This window comes from Bactrocera dorsalis, chromosome 2, assembly GCF_023373825.1.
Source record: "Bactrocera dorsalis isolate Fly_Bdor chromosome 2, ASM2337382v1, whole genome shotgun sequence".
Taxonomy (NCBI): Eukaryota; Metazoa; Arthropoda; class Insecta; order Diptera; family Tephritidae; genus Bactrocera; species Bactrocera dorsalis.
In genome coordinates this window covers 80,524,656-80,549,078 of record NC_064304.1, presented here as the reverse complement: position 1 = coordinate 80,549,078, position 24,423 = coordinate 80,524,656, and the positions used below count along the sequence as shown (strand labels likewise).

General features: G+C 34.7%; 1 protein-coding gene across 8 annotated transcripts in view; it reads right to left on the bottom strand.

Moving 5' to 3' along the window:
- Positions 1 to 24,423, bottom strand: part of LOC105226623 (follicle-stimulating hormone receptor) — a 69,411-nt gene that overhangs the window by 41,703 nt on the left and 3,285 nt on the right. For 2 of the 8 annotated variants that reach the window (XM_049447233.1, XM_049447235.1), the window contains exon 2: positions 6,413 to 6,608. The exons of the other annotated variants lie outside the window; for them this stretch is intronic. The gene's annotated coding sequence lies outside the window, so the exon portion shown is untranslated. The remainder of the gene's footprint in view (positions 1 to 6,412; positions 6,609 to 24,423) is intronic. 8 annotated transcript variants of the gene reach the window in all.

Below are 24,423 nucleotides of genomic sequence, written 5' to 3'. Positions count from 1 at the left end.
GTGCAAGCCTTTTGAATGGCCTCTACGTCTGCATAACGCTTTCCTTTCATGGGCAAATGCATTTTTCCGAAAAGGAAGAAGTCGCACGGTACCATATCGGGTGAATACGGGGAGTGGTTAATGGTTCAAGTGTGATTTTTGATCAAATAATTGTCCTTCGAATGTTGGATTCTGAGCAATTTTTGGTCGTCAGTCATTTTGTGCGGAACAACCCGTACACACACCTTCCATAACCCCAAACGTTCGGTCAGAATGCGATAAATCGATGTTTTGGAGATATTCAATTCCATTTCCACAAATTTCAATAAAGATTTCGGTTGTTTTTTGATGAATTCATGCACAGTTTCGATGAAATTTCCGGTGATCACGGATTTTGATTGGCCCACATGTTGATCGTCATTTATGTCCTTACGACCACTTTGAAAACATTGAAACCACTCATGCACTCTGCCACGGGATGGGCAGTCATCGCCACAAACTTCTTTTAAAACAAAATTTAATGTTGGCTCTTTGTTCGAAGCTCATTTCGCACCGATAACACAAACTCTCACGCATATGGTAAAGTTTTGTTCAAAATTCATCGAATGTAATTTCAAAATCGACAGCTAAACCCAGGTACTACACGTAAGAAAACACAGACTTGATCGTTTCTTTTGAATATTGCATTGTTCTGTGTAAAGCTTCAGAAATATGTATGTATTTGTCAGCTATTATGATTCGATAGAAAATAGCCTATGCTCGCGCAGAGGTTCCAGGCTGCCTTATAACTAATTTTCAGCCAAAGCCGTTCAGCCATTCTTGAGTTATAAATATATACATAAATTTCGAAATTGACGTGGATTTTGCAAAAAAAAAAACCGCCTTTAGGACCTTCCCAGGACTAAAGGAATATCCGTGCAAATTTTCACGTCTTTCCCTGCTATGGTTCGAGTGTAATGCGCGGTCATACAAAAAAGGCGTTTCATTTTTATTTAAAAGATTTTCAATAATCTAGAGAAGCTTCTACTAGGAACACGACATATCCATATAAATGTCTAGCCCTACCGTCATATTTTCAATTGAATTAGATTCGTAGTTTTTTACTGACGCGTGAAGGCAGCCATGTTCGCGCGCTTTAGAAAAATTTAGAATGAGCAATATCGGTTAGTGAATCGTTTCCTTTTTTTGGAAAGGAACTAACATTTATGCTGAATATGGTGAGAATTCTCATTTCATGATTACCGTCAAAAATTTGTTTAAGGGGATATTCTAGGCGAGCGTTTTTTGGTAAAATAACCGTTCAAGCCAAAATAGCAAGATTCGCTCAAGATAAATCCTGTAAGAATTTTTGCAGTATTAAATATGCGATAATTCAATAACTAAATACGCCAGAGACGTAAAATTTTACACTCGAGATGGTACGAGAGGGCTTAATACCGCACCTCCCTCTTTTAGGTGAAATCCCAAATCTCGGGACCTGCTCAACTAATTTCAACTAAATTCAGTATATTACAATATTTTAATATTCCTATGTCACTGTGTGTAATTGGGCGAAATCAGACTACAAACACGTCTACTTCCCATATGGCAACATTTTAAATTCCATTTGTGTCTTTCACTTTCCTGTATACAAATCAAGAATATGGTATAACGAGATAAAACTTTGCACGAATATGCCTCTGAAGTATTCCACGTTATGACCAAAAGTTGTGTGAAAGAAGCCAAAACTGTTCAAGTGATTAATTGAAAATTGGAGAGAATACTTTCCTGATAATAGTATCTCTGTGTATCGAACATGATTTGAATTAGGTCAATACTCTCCTAGCCCCATATGCCTAATTAAAGAATTTCAAACTTGTCTTGAAATCCGAAATATGTGAAATCGGTCAACAGCTCTCATAGACTCAGGCGTAAATATAAATTTAACCATATTGGTCGATTTTATATCATGTAGTTACATACGAGTACAAGTATATTTTAACATAAATATCTCGGACATGAAGCAAAATACAGTAATGAAACTAAGTGAGCCTGAGCCTGAACATAACATGGTACTATGGGCAAAAAAAGATTAAGATTTTTTTAATTTAAATCTCACGCGAAAAAACATTCGTCGAAATATTTTTGATAAGGTTTGTCAGTGACATCTATGCCAAATGTCACATAAAAATGATTATTAATGTTTAGTTTACGCTCGTCTTTTTAAAGTACATAAAACTCATTAGACGTGAGTGAAATTATTCAACAAAGAAGTTCCATTAAATTTTGTGTGCGGAATTTCTGGTACCGAACCACGTCCAAAGCGGCCATCAGCATCAACTAATGATCAAGACGTCAATAAAATAAAGAAATTGGAGCTTGAGAATCAACGATTAATAGTCAGAGATCTTACTGGCATCGTTGGAATATCTGAAGGATCAGTGAAAACCGTTTTGAAAGATCATTTAGGCCCAAGAAAAGTAAACGCATGATCGGTTCCAAAATCACTCTGTTTTTTCGAAAAACAGCGTCGCGTTAACGTCTGTGGAACAATATCTTCCGACCATTAGGATGGCATAAAACGTATTATTTCTAGCGATGAGTCTTGGATCTACCGCTGCCGAAAAGAACCAAGTCAAAGCAGGTCAAAACTCAAGGTTTTGTTGACAGTCTTTTTTTGATTATCGAGGTGGGCTGCACTCCGAATTTCTTCAGACTGACCAAACTGTCCACAAGGAATACTATTGGTGGTTTTGAGCTTTTTGTGCGAAGCTATCCGAAAAATTGCCGCAATTATGGACCTACAACTGTTGTTTTTTGGACTACGAAAAAGCACCGTCACATATTGCATTGACTCTATGTGCCTGTATGACTTCTGGCTAACACAAACGACCGCTCGCCGTTTTGGGTTAATTGAAAACATTAAACATGACTATCTAAGCGCATTGAAGGCTATTCCGGAAATTGTCTTTAACAACAGTTTCGAGCATTAGAAAAACGTTGGCACAAGTGTATTGGGGCCAAGGGGAATTACTTTGAGGGAGACGACATAGATTTTGAAGAATAATTTAAGAATTTTAGAATTACGAATAAAATCTTACTATTTTCTGCTCATACTTGTAAATGTATAGCCGCCATTTCTCATTTGATGATATATCTTCATGAAATTTGACCTGGATTATTGTCTAAGGTAGTGCAATCTCTGAAGAAATGATCAAGATCGAGTCTCTATAGCATATAGCTGCCATACAAACTGGCCGATCAAAAACAAGTCTGGCAAGGAATCTTTTGTTTTGCGAGGAGATCATAGCTTTTTCCTGTTTTAATTTTATTTTCATGTCAACAAATTGGTCTATAATATCAATAACTTGAGTTTTCGAATTGCACCCTTTCAAATTTTATCACTGCACCTGCATAAGAGGCGGTATATATTAGATATAACATTTGTATAAAAAATGTAATTTCATATTAAATTGACTAATTGCCATCAAAAACCATTTCACAAATCAAAGTGATGAGCATTTCCAAAAAATAGCCGAAATGCGAAATTGCACCTAAATTATTGAATTCCAAATATTGATAGCAATTATACTACAATAATTTGGTATAATCCGTTGGCATATACATATTTATATCTACGCATATGTATGTACGTGGTTATATCACTGCATGCGGGTGAGAATGTTATTTAATGACAGCTTTTTTGTGTTTGCCATCATTAAACGACTAAAGTTAAACAATATTTGCACCAATTAGCATAAGGCCGTTGAAACAACAAAAATTTAATCTCGCAAACAATGTACAATGTACACTCACACATACACACATACAAATAAGCATATACACAAATAACATTATCTTCAGCAAAACCATGTAGTATGAACTAGTTACTTTGGAACTAGTACGGACCGCGAGTCCAACTGTCTGTGTTCACATAAGCACTGTTTTTTTACATAATTAAGCCCTACAAACTTTCAATTGCCAGATTTCGGTCAAAATATACCAGTCTTATACCCATAATTCAAACTGGGTCAAACCACGGCAAGTATTCCAGGGAAATTTCGCAAAGTCATCGATTTTGAAAATTAGTTCATTAAGAGGGGGACCAGACACATGCCCCTTGATATAAAAATTTCGTCAAAACTCTTTTTTTTGTTATTGAAATTATTGAAGATTGAAATTTAGAGGACGATAAAATTGTAAAATTATTTTCTTATAAGCTACTGGAGATAAATCGGTGAAATTTTGTGAAGTCAAAGAAAAATGTTCGTGCTTTATTATAAATATTTTTTCATGGTCCTTATGTTTAAATAATAATATTTTACATAATTTTTTGTTAAACAATAGAAATTTTTTAGGTGTTCTTCACGCTAAAAAAAATTTAAAAGTATGTGACACAACGCGGAAAATAGTCACCTTTATTAATCTGCACAAAAAGTTTTGTTCATTCGTACCATTCCAAAGATATTGAATTTTTTCCCCTCTACCGCTCTTAAAACGTATGGCACATCCATTGTTTCGCAATTCGTTTATGCTTTTCTTGCGGCACAGATGTCGGGAGCTTACGAGCGCACTGCGGTGATTTTGCAAAATTTCCCTGGATCACTTGATGTGGTTTGACCCAACTATTAAAAAGTATTAGTTGAATTAATCAAAATAACTAATTTCTTTTATTATTTTTCAGATTTTCCCTTTTAGTATTAATTTATTAGTATCAGCACGTAAATATGTATAATACAAATTGTTATCCAAACAAAAAATGAATAGAACACCAAATTGCAATTTTATGTTAACGTTCGTAATCGAATGAAATAACAATAATAAAGTGTCCTTGAATTGTTAAAAATCGAATGCTTCTTTGAGAAAAATTATGTCTTTAGTAAATTTTTACCTTTCATTACAACCTAAATGCTTGTCTGCAAGTATTGTGATTTATACAGAATTGAGAATTTTTGTTTTACAAAAATATATTCCGTGCGAATGAAAGAGATCCGATAAAGGTTTATAACAATTGCTTTAGAATTAGCAAATGTTTGGAGTGCTAATGCTATGAAACGGAACTAAATCTCGTGAATCCAATGGGAGAGTCGTTGTTGTGTGTCAGACGGGGTTTTTTGCATTTGTGGGCGATTGAATTAAGATAGAGCAGACAAGAAATAATAAAAAATAAATACCTCACCAAAGTATGTAGTTATTTTTTCGATATAAACCTTGGCGAAAACCATATAATTAAGCGAAGGCTAGACTTTTATTGCCATGCAAAAGATTTGTAATCAGAGTATGAAATTGGCTTCGTCGAAAACAATATTGCTCTTTAATATTTGCGCCAGACTCACGTGCGATTCGTGTTATCGTAGTGAATTACAAAGTAAATATTATTCGGTTGAAAACTACCTCTTTCGTACATTCACTCTCCTATTAGCTAAGCTGTTTTACCATGAAACAGTTCTCAGTCGCTCTTTTGTTATTGGTTTTGTAGATAAGCAGAGAAAATTTTCAGCAGGATGCTGGTTGTGCTCGTAGACGTGGTATGTAAAATTCATGTGCACTCTTTTTTGATTAAAGCATCCATAAAGTGGCCAGCTACTAGTTCTAAATTATTTCTGCGAATATCTTATTCCTTTGGCAAGGCAAAAAAACCTCAGAAAAATAAGTCATCGGACTCCTTTAACACAACATCCATTATAGGATTCGGCCGTTATTACCTTTAGTGTCTTCAAGCATACTCCTATCGACTAATAGCGTTTATTTGAGTTTCGGACTATAGCCACGCGCACTTCTCATACAACACAATGTTAATTTCCAACAGATTTACAATAAGTGCCTCTAAAGTGTGGCATCTCTCATCTAAAAACCATTGAAATAGGTTAGGTTCGGGCCAATATTTCCCTTTGGCCTCATAAACCTAATATAAGGATTTCCAATCTTCCAAATTTTATCTTAGTATTGAAAATGGTTTCCTATAATACATATATTTAGTTTAGTCGACTTTATGGTGAATATAATGGCCAATGCTCATATTATCTGGAGCCTGCTTCTGTTCAAAGTCAATAATTATTGGGAAAAAGTCTTTTCGTATTTCTAATCAAACTTCAACTTATTTTTTTATATATTTATAATAAATAAATAAACAAATATGAACCAATTTGGTCGATAATTTTTTGCCATTTTTCCGCTAGAGACATTTTTCATTAGTGTAAAACTTTCATCAATGTAAATCGAAATTTCAACATTTTCAGAACGGAAGCTAGCGAACCATTGTTGTGATACACGAACTGAAACAGCATCATCTCCGTAAACTTCACAATTTTCATTGGGTTGCACTCTTCTCTTATATACAAAAATTTCCTAATAAAGCCAATTTCTTCATTATTTTCATTCTTTTTTGAACAGCTCTAATTTTTTTCAACTTCACCGAATTTAATTTTTGGTTAAATGAAGCTTAAAATCTCACCTTGCCAAAACTATATGGTTTGACACAATGTGTTTGGTAGCACTGGAGATATACGACGAAATCTAAAAGACTTTTTCGACTACCAATAGATGAAATCGGTGAAGATCTTCACTAGAAAATTTTACCAAACTCTTAGAATATTTCCTCATCCTGCAAATTGCCAGAGCATTGAATTTTCGCCTACACCCGGACGTACCTATCCAAAGAGAAAACACATAAGTTTCATTGTATATTTCAAATATCAAACTACAGCACATTGCAAATCAATTGAAAAGTCCCCGGCCTGGCACATAAGCATTAAATCCATATGATTTTCAAAGGATTTTTTCAAAGGAAAAAATACTGTTAAGGTAAAAACTTACGGACATTGCCATACAAAAATCCACCACTGAGGATTGGTGTGCTAAGTTTAGACGTGAAATTAGCACCGAAGATAATGAGCGCAGTGGACGACCGTAAAGTGAGTTATTCGAAATAACATATGTATGCTCTAAAGATATGAGGATGCTCTCTTGAATTTTTGCGTCACTCCGAAATCCAATCGATAGCCATCCGAGTGAACTTCACATGGTAAACGCGTGGACAAACGCACAATCTGCTAGCAAGGTTATAGCGTCTGTATTTTGGGAAGCGCGTGTAATAATTTTTATTGACTACCTTGAAAAGCACTATCGAGGATTGAAGGACGAAGACGCCGAAAAACCGCCGCATTTGGAGAAAAAGAAAGTACTGTTTCGACAAGACAATGCACCGTGTCACAAGTCAATGAAAATGACGACAAAAATCCATGAATTGGGTTTTGGCCAGTCCACAGCGATTATTTCCTGTTCTCAAATCTCAAAAGAATGCTCAATGAGAAATTTTCGTCGAATGATTACCGAAACTGAGGCGGTTTTTATTAGCATAATCAGTGTTGAAGAGGTCTTTTGTTGAAAAAAAAACGAATTTTGCCAAAAAGTGTGTTTTCTTATAGCAGCCCGCGGACTTTTCAATTGACCTGTTACAAATACACGGAGAAATAGGTATAGCCATAGACGTACCTCGGCCGAATCGTGAGCGTCAATTCGAGGCACATTTAGGCAAATGAGGTAATGAGAAAAGCGAGAGATATTTTGTACTCATAAGAAGCTCATGAATTCCAAAACTATCAGCACTTCAGGTACATATATATATAAATTATTATTTAGTTACATAGAGTTGCAGCTTGAAATCTGTTTTTATAACCTTTGCAATATTCATAAACTCAAATTAATATTTGCAAAACAAATTGCCACAAATCTGTTACTCTTTTGGGCCTTTATTGATTTAATCATTTAACTTAATTTAGCAAATTAAGAACGTTGACAATTGTGCAGCCCATACTATTGTAGCATGCGATTAATTTAATGCCACTGAAGCGGCAAAATCATTGGAAGCGCTAGAGCGATGGCCAACACAGTATTGATTGCTCCAAAAATTTAAAATGTCAATTGACGACATTTTCACTGCCACACACGCATCGAGCGCAGAGAGGTCGCGCACATCCGCCAATAATTACTCCGGCGAGGTGCCACGAGGGCGGAGGCGAAACTTTGTAAATCAAAGTGTTAATTGCAGCAACACGATCGGCGTGTTGGTTGCTTTTTTCTTGCAGCCGTGCGGCCGAGCGGCGGTAACGGTGTGCTTATTTGGTTGTGGGTGCCGCTCGCTGTACGATATTTGCGTAGCGTGTGAATGCAATCAGATCGATTCGGTGAAAAAATGCTTTCGTTATAAAACTACAACAAAGAAATAGTTGTGTGCGTTTAGTTTTATACACTACTACCATATTACGCTTCAGCAAAGTGTTTTCAAAGTAAACAAATGAGCTCTCTGGAAAGTTAGTCGCGATACAGGTACTAATTACCTAATTTAATAGATACAATTCGCATACTTGTTACATTAGGTGTTTATTTTGAATGCCATCTTATTCTATCTTTAGAAAATTTTCATTATTATTGAAAAAGTTGAAAAAGTGAACAGTTGTTTTGATAAAGAATTGCAATTGTCTTTTTCAGTATCAATTGTTCCCTTCGATACAATCTGAAGAGGCTATCCTCGTTCTCAGTTATATTACAATACCATAAACAAGATTGCGACAAGCGACATCATAAGCGAAAGAACGATCAAACTTGCTTTGAAATTATAAAAAAAAAACTTTCCTCCTGAAAATCTAATTTTGAATTCAAAATGTTTAGGATTAAAATTTGAAAATTTTGTTTTTTTACCACCGGTGCTTTAGAGTATTTAAGTTGATGAGAGCTCTACTAAAATAGAAGAACACAAAGCATGTAAACATTTATTTCAAATCGGATTAATTTTTTTTTATTTTTTTATCCCATATTTGTAATTTTTTTTTTTCAATCCAGTATTCCTGATATTTTTATAGTTTCTAAACCCATATTTGCTACTAAAAAATAAAAAAATTTAATTCAAATATTATTTCATTTATTTCTGTATTTCATTATTTTCAACCCGCTTAACATTCCACATCACCTTTAAGAACCTTTATCAAATTTTTCAACAAACTCTAAACTATTATGCTATAAAATTGAAAAGAACCTAGCATTTATCACCCAACAAAGCACTTCATCAACCTTATCTTATCTTTGTACAGAGCAGACACGTCAATATTCACTTGGCCCTTCCATTGTCCACCCATGGGTCGCGAATCGAAGGAGCTTTTCATTAGAGCAGCATCTTTCATGTCATTCGCCATAGAGCTTAAAGAGTTCAGGTTCCATCTTCTCCGCTAACGCGAAATGCTTTCGTTATAAAACTGCTGCGAAGATCTTGCGGATAAAAGCTCTGTCGAATACCACAGGGCTTTCTCATTTCGGTTCCTCATCGTCTATGTTTTTTCGCCGTACAGCAGGACTGGAATATTGCAAGTAATTTTCGTTCGCCGAAAGAGAGAACTGCTTTTCAATTGCCTACCGATCCTACAGCAACATTAATTGGCAACAGTTATTCTGGACTTGATCTTCGACCTTAGATTATTTGTGGGATTTTGAGCTTGTTCTGAGAAAAACCAAGTCCATAAACTTTTCACGTTTGTAGCTGCCAGCAGTGTCGTAATTTCCAGACAAAAAGAATATTTATGTGTGGCATTCAGGTACTTTTTCTTCTACTCTTGTTCACCACAAGACCGATCTCTTTCGCATCTTTTTCTAGGCTGTGTATCCCAGTAGCATTGTACTTTTGGAGTAGACAGTGCTACAGCGGTTCGTATTGAAGTTATCTTCCTAATTACATCACACTCCTCTCTGCGTTTGGATTTTTCGGCCTTCATTTTTACTACGCAGGACAATATCTCAACATTTGTCAAAGTATTTTATCATTTCATTCCAAGAATAGTTTCTTTGAAAATTTGCCTTCAAATAGGCATTTTGTCATGTTAAATATAGTTACTTAAACAGATTTTCTCACAAAATATTTTCTCGCATCCTTTTTAAGCAGACACTTTATGAACATGCAGCAAAACCATTAATCAACCGTAACTTTCTGTTGCATTCTACGTGTGTCATCAAATTACATAAATTTAACTTAACACTAACCCAGTGACTATACCGTACCGATTCAAATATTCATATGCAAGCCTACACATCTTCTGTTGTGTCAAATGTAATGCCTCTCACCTTTTTTCTTTAGGGAGTCATAGCTCTTTAAATAGTTTCCAACATAACTGTTATGATGGTTGTTATAGTCTCATCAAGAACATCAAGTTATTATTCTATATCTCTATCCATTTTTGTCTTTACGGAATAGATAAATACTTCAAATGACTCCCTTTGTGGGTCGGAAAAAGTATTTCCACTCGAAAGTGATACGAACTGGGTCTCAACATATGTGTCTGAATCCACTTCTACATTCGCAATATTTCTTATACATATATTTCCTGAACTTGAACCTACTGCATTTGCACACATTTTAAAAGCGTTAGGGGTGTGAAAATAGACGTCTATCACTGTTTGAAAGTGTGTACTTCCTTCTGTAAGCTTCTTTAATCCAACAGATAACTATTTTTAACTTTTGCAGAATTGCACTACTTAATACATGTACTGGGTATGGTCGGTTGCATGCCACATTCGCTAAGTTCATGGACTGCATGTAATTAAAGCATGGTAATTCTAGCGAAATTTACATAAAACATTACCGGGAAGCGCGTCAAGTGTCGTTAAAAATTAAAATAAAGTGAAGAAATCAGAGCGCATTAAATATGTTACGTAACCGTTTTTCAATATCTGAAAAATGTTCTTTTTACCAACATGTTCGGAAATATGAAGAATTCAATGCCATTTCGCTATCTTTAAGTTCACAAGGCTCTTGAAATGATATTGAGAGCACACGATAGTACCGATATGAAATCAACCAGTGCAAGTATTCGTCTTTTCCTCGTGTAATACCTGTCTTTACATATTTTAATGAAATCAGAGGGTTGTTGTTGTTTTAACGGAGTATCTAGTCCTCGTTAGGCTAGTGAGGATTATCTAAGTTGTCGTCGACGTCATCTAACAGGAGGCCCAGGAAACGTGCTGTTTGGACGAGATCGGACCAAAGGGAAAAGGGTGTCAGTTGATTGGGTTTGGCTGGGCATGCAAAGAGATGGCCAGTGTCAAGCGGACACTAATTGCACGGGGGGCATACTTATGTTGCATATTCCGGGCCTATTGTGGACAAGTAGGAGTTTACCTGCTACAATATCCAGAACTCGCAGCAACTCGAGTTCTTCGTCTACAATAGGTGGTCATTTGACTCCAAGAACGCCATTCACTGGAAGAGAGTCAGTGAAGGTGAATGGTGGTCAATAACTGTCGGATGTTAGTTGCATCCGAAGTCTGGTCGGCGTATTGATGTCGTCGACGTACTTGTGGAGAGACCTCTTGATTTTCTTAGGAGGCGGTTCCACTCCATGCAGGTGACTGCAGCGGTGATTTTTGCTAAAACATCCCAGCAGGATGCTTGGAGAGGAGTTCATTATGCTCCTTAACTGGGAGTATTAGCGTCTCACTATCTAGATGTTGGATTAGAGACATCAAGAGGCATTCTGTCGTGGTCCGGAGTGCAGTGTTCTGACAGGTCTGTAGCTACTTCATCTGCGTTTCACAGCATCCAGGCGATCATATTGGTGCAGCGTAGTTGAGGACCGGCCTGCCGATTGCCTTGTAAGTTGCCAACAACGTTCCTTTGTCTTTTCCCCATGTGCTGCCGGCTAGCGACTTGAGGATTGTTTTGCGGCTTTGTACTCGTACCTTGGCGATAATCGCGGTCGTATTAAGAGTAAAGAAGCATAGAAAGGAGAGATAGCTGTTTAAAAAATCAGGTGGTGATATTATCTTAACAGATAAGTAGTAACAACACTGTCCAAAATCGGTCCATAATTTCTTCCAAACTTGTGGGGAGCACCTTTTCGTGGATTTTAGGAATCTGAAAAAATCCGCGTAAGCTGATCATTGTCTTTTGGTGATTAGACACTTGTTATTGTAAGGGAAAATTGACAAACACAAGTACTCTACATCCACGGCATTCATATCAGGTCAATCAACCGCCTTCGAACGTCGAACTATGATATGAACTTCAGCCCCATCTACCGTATTCATCAAATTTGGATAATTGCTAAACTGGAAAAGTGCATCTCTGGATAAAAAGTTTGAGTTATGAAGACCACGCGTGTGTAGACCTTTCGCTTATATCGACACTGCGGAAAACAAAACTAAATGCGCCTAAAGCTATGCAAACACATCATCAAAGAAAGGGAAAATACCACGTATATATAAATAAGGTTTTAAAAACAAAAACTACATGCCTTTAAAGCACTTCAATCTATTACTTATTCTATTATGAGAAATGCGTGAGAAGCGTTGTGTCACATTTTTGGTATATCGCGCATACGACACCTTTTCTCAATTATACAAATATTGTTATATGCGTCCAGTTCCTACTGCGATTTTGTTAGCGAAAATATCGGTCAATCTATGAGATATATTATCAAAGTTCGAAAAATTCTTTCCTGACAACGGTATGCCCGTTTATCAAAAATGGGCTCCCATATACCTAATAAAACTTTCAGTTGACTTTACACCGCATGGATCTGTCAATATACTCGTATAAGTATTTTTGTGCTTAAAATGGATACAATCGACCGAAAACTTGGATAGCCGTATAACTAAAAATAGATAAATACATCTCCCAGATAGTACATTGTATAAAATTTTCAAACTTCCGGTTGATTTTATACTGTATATACATAGTATATCGATTGATATGTAAGATATCTTAGCAAACTTAACTTATATATGCTACAGTTTAATGCCGAAAACATGTCAAAATTTTCTACGACTTACTCTAATGCCCATATTGCAACGAACTTTACGCCGAATAGGCCGATCAGTGTGTGAATTATTTAATTGTAAACTGTTTTAAAATGTTTTCTCGAGTATACAAATGTCAAAGATTAATGCAAAAAGCTCCAAGTTTTTTCTGCTCCCAATATACCCTGTTGAAATTCCGATAGTCTGGTTGACGATTTCCATATCAACTCAATATATTAAATTTTGTCCTTTCGGTTAAGTTTAAATCCTATACAAATATCTCATTAGAGTATGATTTTAATATAATATATAAATCTATAGCATTACTTAATAAAATATCAAATTTAATTGTAATCCATTTCCGATTTCGTGGAATATTGAAATCTTTTTTTAAATAAAATATTACGATATATCCGAACTTAACCCTCCCTACCTTGCTTGTTTTGAACTATTTTTATTTATGATTTCTCTCATATTCTGCACAAATACAAATGTATTAATGTTCCTTAATTTATGCCGACAGGAGAGTTTACCTCAGTACATACATGAATGAATAAAAATATGTACATAGAAGGAAATAAAACGAACGAGTAAATAAACGAATAAAAATTCCATTTTAAGATTTATTAACCTCAACGTCAGTGTTCTAGCCTCAATTATTGCCTTTCAATTTCGTAAATATACTCATCGTCGACATAGTATACTCTTGTAAAGTTCACATTTCCAAAAGACGCAGCCATTCATTACTGCATTCATTATTCCATTATTGTCGATAGGAATAAAAATCTTGTAGGAGTAAGGTGGAAGTTTTAAAATGCTCCAATGCTTGTGTAGAGTTTTGGACTATATCTGTTTTCTGAAATAAAAAATATTTTGGTATTGTGAAACATGTGAGCTTATTAACATATTACCCATTATATACAAACTTGTATATAGAGTTGTGTATGGTAAGCATATAGAACTATGGTAGGCATAATTATGTATAGTATATATTTCAATTCAAAAGAACACTGAAACTCGGTTAAAATTTCGTTTTAGTTGTTTAATCAAACTGCTTGTATGGTAAATAATTCTTAAATCGAATAAGAAAAGAAAGTGCAAAGTAATTTTACAAAAAAATATGAAATTTTCCGTGTTCTTGAGTGTCGTAAGTCGCAGTTAGGTTAAGCGTTTGTTTATGTTCATACATATAAAACTTGTTTGAAGAATTTTGTATATGATTAAATTAACAGACGCTTGAAGTACAATATTATGAACAATTTTAAGTCAAAAATAATGTCAATTCGGGTGGTATATGTAAATATTTGTTAAAAAATGGACAACTAGCATGGAGCTGAGAGATATTGCCGCCGACCTCGTGTATATTACAAGTAAGTTAAGCATTCATTGGCACATAGATCTTCGATTTTGGTAGCCATGAAAAGACAGCGATATTTGGCATATACTGATGACGAGCATAGCAACTTACAGCTATATTTTTACAGCGTTAAAGGGCATAAAAAGGTCTTTATTTTGACTTTGATGGGCTTGTTTGTATGGTTATAAGTTTGAAATATTTATTTATTTATTTATACCTTAATTTAGCCCATCATTACTTGCTTTAATAATCGAATTGCAGTATGTCATTGAAATAACTAATTCAAATTTATGCAAACATTACACTAGTTTACAGTTGTTTTGCGACCGTGATGTTACAGGATGTTTCTTGCTAAGTTTGGATTATTAAAACCGAAAATAATAGTTCTTAACACATAGGATTTTTTGCGTTTTTTCTTCGGATTCATTGAGTTATTAATGTGTTATTAATCAGATTTGGCTTAATGTATCAGACAAAAACTTTCTTCTCATTGTTACCTCGTCCGAAGCAATGGATTTTCCTGCTGAATGTGCTCCAGAAAAGTTACGGAAAAGTTACGATATGAAGCTATGGTAATATTTATTTTTATCATTCTTGGTTCCACGCATTTCATAAATATATAATTGGAAAACATCGAGACGTTAGTTATCGCTAAATAAAGATCCGTTACACTCGAACTTGACCGTACCTTAGTGAATTATAATATGATTACAAACTATTTATCGTGACAATGAATCAAAACATTTTTTTTAATGATATTGTCATATATTAAATGCATTCATATCCAGATTTTTCACATTCTCCAGTAATACATTGCGCATAAATTAATATATTATAAGAGAATGTTCCTCAACCACAGCCAATAAAACGTATTCGAAGTGTAATAATATCGTAAATTCAAAGTTTTGTAATAATAATGAGAAAAATCCAATCGATTATGTCTATATATATGTACTTATATACCTAATGGAAGATAAGGTGTGAAAAGCTCAACTCAGGTGGATGAAAGCAATGACATGAAGATTTTAAATAAATATTCCACACATATGTATTCATGTACATACATGTGTATATATGTATGTATCAAACGGTGTTCAACTATTTGAAGTAGTCTCCCACAGTGAGATATAATGTGAGCAATATGTAATAACAAAAATTGTTAACTTCTAGCATGTGCAAAAAAGTGGGGACTAGTCTTACTAATGTAGTAAATTTAATAATTGGAATTTAATAATTGCAAAAATCCAGAAAAGCACAAGCTCTCTGGAAATTTTGAAAATTACTATTCCAATAGAGCTGTTTAGTTGCATGCATATATGTACATGCAAATATACTACAAATGTATATTATAACTTGAAATGTGCAAAATCAGAGTACAATTAATCTTTTTCTATCTTACATATAAATTCTTCTAATTCTTTCACTTTACAGAACATAAACTGGTGTTTGGTTTGAAATTATCGGAACAAACTATGAATTATGGGGTATAGGTCTACATCTCAGTTCTTCAAAGTTTCCAAAGCAGTAGTCGGTAACTTGTTGTATTTTGACTTTTATTTCTGCCCCCTACGCCACTGCCTGTGATCAAGTTCACCTTTGAGTTTCAAACGTCGCACGACGTTGTCATTATCCAAAACGCATTTGAATATCTATCCAGCAGTCAATAGGATTTTCCATTTCCTTGATTTTCAAAGCACATACTGGAAGCAGCAAACTCAATTGAAAGCCATCCAATAATTCTCTAGAAAAGACTGTGTTCAAATCTTCGCCGAATGTATCCAAATGAAGAATGCACACCGAAACCCTGTAGCAAATTCTCACACAGAAATTTTCGCGTTTTGTTTGTCGGCATCAGGTTCTTGGTTTTTTTTCCATCATCTTTCACTTCTGCCGTCTTTTTTCGTGTCTGAATAAATTAATCGAAAATGTTCCTTAGTTTTTTTTTTTCAATTTCAGAACGTTACAAGCAGCGTATCTATTACATTTGATGCCCTTGCCAGATCGATCGATTTTTTCTGAAGAATCACGCTGAGTGAATCAGTTAGAGATAGAATATCACAAAGGCGAAAAATCCCAATGTTAGTTCAAATTTGCACACGGCCAGGATGAGTATCGTTGCTTTTCGCGCTGTTTCGATGATGCGGAAAATGCATCAATCGAACATATTCTGTGAGACAATTTATTGAAATTTGGGCAGAATATTTTTTATAGTGTGTCGTGATGCCTACAATGGATAAATTCGGCCCAATACCACCCCTAATGTAAGTCTAATGTCTAATGTAAGAATTTCGCAGTTCCGTTTGACTTTGTATAATGAACATATGTATGTATGCGTGTACGTAAGTTACATATATCGCTCATTTGCTGCAAGACCGGCATAATTCAAAAAACGTGATTTTGGAGTTAATGCTGCAGAATTTTTCGTTATATCATACTTCATGTTGAGTGAAAAATTCATATGAATACCTCTTATATGCTCCGCTTGAGAAGAGGTGTAAAGTTGGAGTCACCGTGTAAGGTTGTAGTCAGTTGAAAACTTTAAACGCGTTTTCTGGCGAATCGATTTTTTTGACTTATGCCGGTCTTGCAGCAAATGAGCGATATATTTTATTACTTTAATTGAATATGTTTTCTTAAACACTAGTGGATAAAAACGGTCAAGGACTCATATCTTCATTTAATGGTTTCCTATTCTCTGGTTGACATTCTTCATACACCAAATATATTAAATGCAGCCTTTTTGTTTGAGTTTTATACATACATACATATGTATATACATACATTGTATATTTAATTTGATTTAAGTTGGCTAAATATTAGTATATCGGACCGGAAACGAAATGTGCTAATAAAACTGAGTCTATGACCTCTAGTTGGAATTAATTAGTTACCAAATATGGTTTAATCGAATGATGAATTTTTTGCAAATATAGTTTTTCAAAATAATATTGTGTTACTATCAAACATATATCTTTTCCTTCATGAAATTAAGGGGGAAGCCTGATTTAGAAGCTTCAAAAAATCGATTTTTTTGCTTAAATCTCTTTAAAAATAATCTCAAAAATAATGTCCTCAAAATTTCATATGGGAATTTGAAATATTTTCGAAGCTAGAAGAAAAATAGTGACCGAGCGTCTAGCAGATATATGAGCGATTGAGCAGAAAGCGAAAACTTTGACGCGCGATTTCTCGGTTTTTGACTTTTCGGATTTTTCTTAATTGCCGAATTGGAATTCATTATCTTTGATATTAAATTATCTTCTATTTAAACTAAAAAAGACTAAGAAAAGTCCAGTTTGAATATATTTTTAAACAACATAAAGTAAACGACTTTTTTTTCAAATTTTAAAAAATTTCTAAAGTTTGACACTTTTTTTGGGTTCTTTTTAGTTTAACTAGAAGATAAATTACTAAGCAATATGAATCTTTTTGAATTTCTTGTTTAAGATAGAAATTGCGACCTGTATCCTGCCCGCCGACCGACAAATACACATGGGAGATGCATCGGGCATTGCTTCCCAAAGGCAGAGTATCAAAAATTTCGTATCCAAAAAAATTGTGAATGATGTTTAAATATACAAGGTCTGTCACAAAAGAAACAGAACTTTTTAAATATAACTGTTTCTGGTGGCGCCACCTATTAGTGGGTATATGAAATAAAAAGTTTGACCTCTTGTTGACATTTCGTAAAAATTTTAAGACAATTGGATAACTACCATCGATGTTATCGATCAAAAAGTGACAGCAGCTTTTGGTCATCAGCCGTAAAATGCATTTTGAACAAAGAGCAAATATTAAATTTTGTTTTAAACTTGGGAAAACGTTTACTGAAACATTTCAAATGATGAAAAAAGTTTATGGTGATCAGTGCCTATCCCGTAGTAATGTGCATGAGTGGTTTAAGCGATTCCAAGAAGGTCGTGAGGACCTCTGTGACGATCAGAAGTCGGGCCGGCCAAAATCAGTGATTACCCAAAACAATATTGAAAAAGTGCAGGAATTTATTAAGAATGAGCCGAAATCTTCTTTGCGTTACATGGAAATGGAGTTAAATATCACCAAAGACTCCATTCATCGCATTTGGATAGATAAATTAGGTCTACTGAAGGTGTGCTCCAGGTTTGTTCCGCACAAATTGACTGAAGAGCAAAAATTGCTAAGAATCCAACATTGTAAGGATTTGATTAAGGAGTCAAGAAAGGACATAAACTACAAATATTCGATTGTGACTGGTGATGAAACGTGGTGCTTTCAATATGATCCCGAAACCAAACGTCAAAGTACCGAATGGAAGCATCCAGACGAGCCATCACCGCAAAAAATTCGTCTTCAGAAGTCAAAAATAAAGACAATGCTGATTTGTTTTTACGATTCCGAGGATATTGTACACCGAGAGTTCGTCCCAACTGGCCAAACGATTAATGCTGTGTTTTACCTTGGTGTTACTCGTATGAAGCGTCTTTTGTCACGCATTCGTCGTGCTCGACCACCATACCGTGAGGCAGGGTCTTGGCGCCTGTTGCACGATAATGCGCCATGTCATCGGTCGACGCTTGTCACTCATTTTTTGACAAAAAACTCCATATTAACCATTAATCACTCACCCTACTCACCTGATCTGGCACCCTGTGATTTTTACCTATTTGGAAAACTTCATTTGCCCATGAAAGGACACTGGTTTCAGGACATTTCAGCTATCCAAAAGGCGATGACCGATATTCTCAAGAGCATTCCGAAAAATAACCTTAAACACTCATTTGAAATGCTAATTGACCGGGCTAAAGGCTGTATCGAAGCACATGGAAACTACTTTGAATAAAAAAATATAACTTTTGGAAAATAATAATTTTTTGTTATTTTGTTTAAGAGTCCTGTTTCTTTTGCGACATACTTTGTATAGAACCCTCTAAAGCAGGCTCCCCCTTAATACTAAATAACGCGGCAATTTGGGTTTCAGGCAAAACGTGACTCTTTGGAGCTGGTAAACAGAGTTACTGACGCAATTAGAAAAGCATAGCTCATGCCTTTTATATAAAATTGAAACATTATTATTAAAAAATACGAAATTTATTATTAAAGTTACTAATTTCATGTCAGATGAACGACTGATAAAGGCTGGTGCAGCAGCAACTTGCAAGAATGAAAGCCAATCATTATATGGTACATATTCAAGTGTAATATATAACGATAATTTGAGGTGGTAGCGATCGATTTTATCTAGTTTTCTTAATACTATTAACATGTCACATGTCAGCCGGATGCTCGAAAATCCGGATATTAGTTATATATTGTATGTATTTATATTTTTTCTATTTTCGGTTATGAGTAAAACACGCTCTCTCATTTTCTTTGAGATAGCTTTTATTTTGACTGATATATGCGGTGGAAAGTCACCGGAAGTTTGAAAACAATTATATTGTGTATATGGTTGCTAAAGGAAGTATTGGTTCGATTCAGCCTATTTCTGAGATACACATATACCATTATAAGTGAAAAATTATCCCTTAATTTCAGTTATACAAGTATATCTCACACATCGAACGACATTTTCGATAAAAAGTCAACAATAGGTACCGGGGTCCAAATATTCGGTACCTAGGGGCTTGAACAGTTTTTGATTAGAGGATAGCACACCCTAAAGACATTATTCGTGCAAATTTTTATCCCGTTATATTAATTGCTTCTTGATTTGTGTGCTGGAAACTGAACGAATCAAGTAGATTTTTAAATTGTACTATATGGGAAGTAGGCGTGGTTATTGCCCGAATTCGTCCATTTTAACAATGTGAGACTCTAAGAAGAATACCACGCACTAAATTTCGTCGAATTCGGTTGGTTGGGTCCCGAGATATGGGATAACACCAAAAAGTGGGTGGTGCCACGCCGTCGTCCAATTTTTACACCGGCTCCCTTAAAGCGTTCTCATACCATCCGAGATGGATGCCTCTGGCGTATTAAGTACTTACCGTGCTTTTATTAGTTTTTAGCAGTACCGTTATATGCAGGGTGAGCGGGGTTATCCTCCGATTTAATCCATTTTCACACTATCGGCAGAAGTTCTTATAAGATTTGTACTCAGCAATTTGCTTGTTGTAGCTTAAGTGGTTTAGGAGATGGGTGCATTAAACTTATTAGAGGGCGAGGCCACACCCACTTTTTCAAAAAATTGTGGCCACAGGTGCCAGATTTATATCTTAATTTAGCGCTTAGTTGTGGAACTTTATGTGTTTTCGATTAATGGCGATTTGTGGCCGTGGCACTGGTCCGATTACGCCTATCTACGGACCTCGATTTTTTTTTTTTAATTAAGAAACCCACATACCACTTTTCATCGAGATATCTCACTTTTTAATCAAGTTACAGCTTGCACGGATGGACGAACGGACGGGCAGACAGACAGTCAACCGGATTTCAACTTTTCTCGTCATCCTCATTTTATATATACATAGCCCTATATATATCTCGCTTAGTTTTAGGTGATAGGTACAACCGTTAGGTGAACAAAACTATAATACTCTGTACATTTTCAGTAAGACCACAAATATGTCAGTCGATAAATAAGGATAATATCTTATACTATAAGCAAATGAAGCCGATTCGGACCTCTTTAACAAATATTGATTTAATACAAAGGTTCCAGTCAAAAATCCTTAGAGCTACTCGTAAAATGAATAGGGGACAGCAGAAATCCATTTTCTAATACCTTGCAACAGTCCTGTTATTAAACCGGCATAAAAAGGTTTATATATGTATATATATATATATATATCTTACAACTATCTGAATTTTTCTTCCACATATCTGAATTTTTCTTCCACATATGCATATGTACATTAGGCATATAACTTTTTACAATTTTTGCAAATACGAAAAACATTTTTTGTCAAAATTTGTTATATGCCTAATGTACATATGTATGTTTGAAAGTAATTGTTTCGATACTGCGCTATGGTACATTACAATTTTTAAAACTAAATCTAATGCGACCTCTTCTATATGTATATTCTCACAAAAAAAAATTAAGGAACACACGTATGGATTTTTAGAAAATATGAATCGCTAAGTACACGCTTTTTGTCTATATGAGGATTTTCGCATGTCGCAATTCGTCTTCAGTTTGATGCACGATAAGTCTATCTAGAATCTAACAACAATCACTCACTCACTGATCATACACAAAATGATTCACACAATAATTTTCGGCAGATAGTATTGAATATCTTCTAGAGTTCATTAAGTCAAACACCTCAAATAACGCAATAATATTATTTACAAAAATGAATAAGCAAATTTCTACCAAATCGATTATCATGAGTTAGAAGGAAACGCATACCTCTGAGAGTATCAAAGTAAGTAGGATGATAATGATCGTGTTAGAACCAGATGTTGTCAAGATCAAGTTCTTCCATGCGGCCATGAAAGATTAGTAATCATCGATCTATGCCGCTCTCCATTGACAGTAACGGTGTTACCAACTTCAGAAAGAAGTACGAACCGCCAGACCACTAGACCAAAGATCACACCAAACAGTCAATTAATATGGATGTAATGGTTGTTCAAGAATAATTTGTTGTTTATCTTTAGCCTTTATCGTTAACGTTGATCCCAGGGAAAACAGAAAATTCACGACGTTTACGATGGTCCAATGGCTTCAGTTTTTGAATGAGAATAGTTTTATACTTATTACTCGCTCAGATCCTTTCTCCAAATCCGCCAGGTTCTGGTTTGAGATGGTCCTAATTCTTGGAATTGACAAATTGCGGTCTTCGGCAACACTTGCCTGAACGGCAGCAATATTTTCATTACTTCGAGCGGTCTGTGTCTTATTGGCTCTTGAACATTATGTAAAGAAAACGCTCGAAATTGTCAACAAATCGGTGAATGGCGAGCACAGGAGGACGATTATTACGACCATAAAATGGCAAAAGCGCACGAAAGTTGCAATAGGAAAACGATTACTTTGACAATAAATTTTAATAATTTGTAAATATTGTTCTTGCGTATATCTTTCCATGATGAAGTTTCAAACATTTCTGAATACAATAAGAAATTACAGATCATGATTTGTTCAAAATGGACAAAATGGCACTTAAAAATTATATCATCCCTTTTAGAAAATCCGGTATAAAAGTGCCACATTCACAATGAGAGCACACCTCATCCGCATAGGCTTACATGAAATCTACTGAAGAAAATGTTTTAGTCAAGCTCTGCGATCATATCCAGCTTAAGTGTACATTAAAATCTTCACACGGTAACTTATTGATGATATTCCCTCACAAAGACATATACGTTTTGAACTCTCAAAAGATTCGAGAAAAGAAGGTTTTAGTATCTAGATGATCGTGCAAACAATCTTGCTTAAACTTAGGTCATCGATCAAGCATCAATAAAGTTTCAGTGACAATACCTTGAGCAAATGGTAACCCTGAGTCTCACGTCAAATATAGTAGAAATCGGACCATAACTTTTCAAGTCCCCAGATACTGAACATGTGAACCTCAGTAATTAAAGGTTCTTTAAAGTTTAAACATATTATTGAAATGTAGGGATAATCTTTTTCTGATAATAGTGTGCCCTTGAGCCGAAATCCGTTTAAATAAAGATAATTAATTTCGAGGTTCCCTACTTTTTTAAAGAAAAAAACAAAAACTTGAGGTTTAGTGGAGAACTTTTGTTGTTATACTAACTCTTGAAGCACGATAAAATTAATTCATATTATTTTATGAGCATATCTCATACAACGAACAATCAATTGTGAGTCCAATGAACCTACAGTTTAGTACGTAAACAATTATAGATAGGTGTAAGATTAAAATTGCCCAGTATATTGTTGTAATCAAACCTTACACATCTCAATGGAGAACACAGAAGATTAGAATTAATTATAGCATACATTTATTTGTCTCATTAAGCGCTTGAAAACTTAATTATTTTCAGTTCTGAGCATGTTATCAAATTGTTCTGATTTATTTTCTATCTGGCAAATTTTGCTGATGGATTCGCCAACAACGTAGAAGAGTAAAAGACTCAGAGTTGCCATCTACATATAAATCAAGAGGTGTAAAATCATATCGTAATTTAACGTTTTTGAAAAGAAATTTGAAGAGGTAAACATTGAGGTTAGGAAATTCAATTAAGAACCGTTTCTGAGTTTGTAAAGCCGAGAACTTCGTAGTCAACGAGTCAACAGTCAATTTACACAACATCCACAGACAAGGTTGAAAAAATATATACAGCCATGGACACATAAATAGCACACTTGGTCATCAAATAAGAAAACATTTATTTATTGCTTAGGTTTATCACTTACGGATTTAAAGAGGAATGCGTTTTATTTTAAAAATTATTCACTTTAATATAACTATAACACTGAAACAATAAATATTTTATTATCGCCAAAAAAAGACGAAAACATCAATATCCTATATGACAGCTGGGACACATAAATAGCACAATCTGAAAAGGGGTTTAAAAAAAGGTACAAAAATTTATAAAAATTATTAAAAAATTGCAAAAGATTGTTCATTTCGTTAGTATTTTGTACTATATCCATCATTTTTAAGCACCCGCTCACATCTTTGCTGCATGCTGTCCACCAGTTCTTGATATCGTTCCTTTGGGATTGAATACCAAGGCTCCTCAATTCCAGCCCATAAATCATCAAAATTTTTGAATTTTTTGCTTGCTGTTTTGAACTTTATATCAATTCATAAATTTTCTATTGGTTTCAAACGAAACGAAACTTTTGTCCCATATGAACTTCAAGTCTAAATTTAGCCAATTGAAAGTTAATTAGAGTACTAAATATTGCAAAGGGAAACTTCGTTTTAATAGAACCCATCCCAAGGGATCAAAAGAGCAGCACTATTATCTCTTCGCTAGGGCATTTCAAGCTGACCCTTACGTTATGCATGTTCTGATTACAGCTGATAAGCGCTTCCTCTCAACGCATTGCGATGCGTGGTACATTTCAATTTGTTTCTCTTGTTTATATGTATATGTATATGCATGTCTATTTAAAACTTACTAAAATAATAAAAAATCGATTATTTATTATTATTGTTTAGAAAATACACAAAAATAAAAAAAATCTCGGATTTTTATACTTTTGCAACATCTTGCTACAGAGTTTATTAATCAGTTTTGTTCACCTAATCGTTCTTATTAACACCTAAAAGTTAGATAGATAGATAATTCGAGTTATAGACGTACATATGTTGAGTAAAAATTGAGAGATCTTGATCAAATTTGGTACACGTATTTTTTGGCATCCATAGAAGACTGGTATTGTATATCTTCGGAATCGGACTACTGTCACGCTC